This window comes from Lissotriton vulgaris, unplaced genomic scaffold, assembly GCF_964263255.1.
Source record: "Lissotriton vulgaris unplaced genomic scaffold, aLisVul1.2 SCAFFOLD_1358, whole genome shotgun sequence".
In the NCBI taxonomy this organism is placed as follows: Eukaryota; Metazoa; Chordata; class Amphibia; order Caudata; family Salamandridae; genus Lissotriton; species Lissotriton vulgaris.
The window spans coordinates 575128-578658 of record NW_028244896.1 but is presented as its reverse complement, the minus strand read 5'-3'; positions in this window follow the sequence as shown (position 1 = coordinate 578658).

Genomic DNA, 3531 nt, shown 5'->3' with positions numbered 1-3531 from the left:
AGCAGGTGTGTGTGTCACCAAGGATACATGTTTAAAAAAAAATTTGTGACACACAGGGTGTGTGTATCACCGTTGTAGCTGCTTACTAAGAAACAAATAACTTTTGAAAAAGAACACGAAGGATGACTAGGCAGGTGTGTGTGTCACCTTAAACAACTGAATTTTAATAAAGAATGACTGCCACACGAGGTCTGCATGTCACCAACATGAACTGGAGACCTGTTGAACTTGAAAAACACGACACGATGAAGCTGATATTGTAAAGCTAAGAGCAAACGATACACAAAGTGTGCGTGTCACTGGCACTTACTGTAGACAGTAAACATTGAAGAACCAAGATCGCAAGTTGGCATGCAAGGTGTGTGTGTCACTGAACTTGTCAAAAACAGCTTTTCATGTGTGATCAATTAGTGACCAACAGAAACAGAGTGCATGCCTGTTGAGAAAGAGATTCTTTCAGCCATTGTGACAATAGACAAGTGAACGGAAACAACCAACAGCAAAGTAGCTGTTCCGTTGTAATATACCAGAAGGCTAGAACGTAAAGAAACGTGTTGCTGAGTACAGCCAACCCAAAATGGCAGCTATGTTGCTTTGAATGCATGAAGAAGATGCGCTGCAGTTTTAATGAACTATACACAAGCAAAAAAACTGACAAATGTGATGCAACATTGCGTGACGTGGCATGCACTGTTACAATTCCGCCTGACAAGGGAAGGTGGCTAGTGTGACGTAATCCTAATGTCGCAGGTACCTCGACGACGAGTGAGCTGCTGCTGCGGGGCAAGCGCGTTGCGCAAACAGTACCTTGAGATGCTGGATCTTTAAGAAAGTCAATAGATGTGCGGCAACATGCTATAGGTTAAAGTGGTAACGGATGCCTTCAAAAGTGCGGAGAGGATATCTTTAATGAAAGCGATGAATGCTCTTGAAAATCCTTGTGGGTTCTGCAGTCATCTGTCAGTTGTCGCCATTCAAATATAGTGAAGAACTCGCAGCAAACGAAGGAGTGTGCCAACAGATAAGCTTTATTGAAGACAGGGACTGCGCAGCAGCAAGCACAGGAGAGGCACAAGAAACGACTCAACTCTATTCAAACACCAAAGTTCTAAATTCTGTTATGCAATGCACACATGCAAGAACCAACGAAGAGTGAGCATTCCACAACAGCAGGAAACACAAGGAGAGACCACTGACTACTTGGGAGATATGATGCATGTAGCTTGAGTGACACATGCGTGTTCTTGTGGATCTGGAGTCATTGGGCCCGATTCACAGAACTAACTTAAAACAAAATCCTAAACTACCATTTTGGTATTCACAGAAGGCACTCACTCATTTTGGTATTCACTGAAGGCACTTACTCATTTTGGTATTCACTGAAGGCACTTACCCATTTCGGTATTCACAGAAGTCATTTAGGAGTCCTAAAGTTAGGTGTCCTACCTTTAAGTTAAACCCCGGGGTTTCTCTTTTGATCGGAAACTTTTGATGGATAAAAAGTTTGTTTCTTATATTAAGGAATGTATTGCTACTTTTTTTGCATTAATCGGGGTAGCACGGACATTGGGATGCTTTTAAAGCAGCTTTTAGGGGCGAAGCTCTCAGCTTTGGGCTATACAGGCAAAACAACAGGGGACAAAATTATAGGAATTGTACCAGGACCTGATATTGGCTGAAGAGAAGCTCATGCTGGGCATACATGCTGGTATAGATGTTGGAGATTTGTCAACTGAAGTAGCCAGGTGTAAGGCAAAAATAAACCTTCATTGGAGCCAAGAGGCGGCCAAGAAATATTTAACTAAGCAACAACTGAATTATGAGTATGGGGAGGCAAGTGGCAGGTGCCTGGCTCAAAAACTTAGATCAAAGGAAGCGGCTCAGAGAATCACTGCTATTCTGGATTTCAGTGGGATGCGTGTTGAAAATTAAACTGGTATATTGGACGTATTTAAAGATTTTTATGAAACACTGTATGCAGGAGAAGAGTATGATTGTCAAAAAGCTGATGTTAGTTCTGTGAATCGGTCCCTCTATGTTTGTCAGATGTGTTTGGTTGATGTGCACATTTATACCTTATGGTAATTTTCTTATGAGCAGCATGATACACCTGTTTATGATATAAGGATAAGAATATGCCGGTGCACCTTAACTGTGTATTGTTCTTATCTTGTAATCCAGATCATGTGTTTTGCGCTTATTTCGAGTTTATGATGTATTTCTGAGAAGGAGTCAACATGGCTTGTTATGGGATAGTGATATATGATGTTTGTCTTTGTTTGTAGCCCTGAGGAAGTCAGTGGCAAACGTGTCACTGCGAATATACATGTGTGTGAAGGCTACATCTAAGAGCATACTTATACGTAAAGAATTGCTTGGAAAAGAATAAAAAACAAAAAAACAATCACAGTGAATGACAGATAAGTCATATTCCTGGGCATGTTTGAATTCTGGGTGCTGAGGAAAACAGTATATGTTATTCACAGGAGTTTCCTGATAAAACTAGGGTTTTGTGGCCTCCCTATTTCTTTTGTAGCACCAACTGTATAATTACTGAACCTTATAGTGAGTATGCACATGTATAAAACCAAAGCCACAGTTCTATGTTTTATGTTTCTTCACATTTGAATACTGTTGAATCTTTTTCACTCACAGCTGAACTTGTGCCATGATAATCATCATCAACTTGTCTCACACAAATCAATGTCCCTTAAGAGATCTCTTGGCTTGCATTTTCAGCTTGACTTTTTCACAAACAGGATAAGAGACTGTTTCTCCATGTTGCTTGAGACTTTACAAAAGTTCTTGATTTTCAATAAACGGATTGTGAAGCTACATTTTAAACTGGCTACTAATACTTTTACCAGGATCTTCACCTCAATCTTCACCAGTGTCAGGATTCACTTTTCTCCCATCTAGATACACACAGCAAACCTGAGTTTAACTCTTGCAAATCTGTGGTTGTTGTCACTACTTATTCATTTGTCTTCTTTACTCTTCTTGTGTGGGCTGCACTGTGGAATTCCAGCACACTTACAGCACTATTAGTCACAAGAACAATTTTGTGTGGCCATTTCCATCTTTTTTCCAGACAGCTCCTGCAGGAATGTTTTACTTCTTGAATAGAATCCAGTCACCTGGTTGCAGTATGTGGCACTGATTTGTTTTGCCATGTTGTCGCCAAAGTCACTAGATGAGAGACACATTTCACCACATCAGCCATACCTTTGCAGTAATCCAATATGACATCTTCAGTTATTGATACAAGTGCCGCTGAGGGGACATGAGATTCGAATAACTCTGCCCATCAGGACCTCATTGGGTGAAAGACCGGTCTTTTTATTTGGAGTACTTCTCATGAGGAGTATAAGAACATTTCACATTTGTCAAGGCACACATTTTGACAAGTTTAGGTTTAATGGCGATATTCAGTTTCTCAACAACTCCCGATGTTTGTGAGCCATAACTATAGTGAAACTTTTGTTTAATTTGCAGAGCGGTACTCAAAACTTTTAGGACGTCATTTTTAAA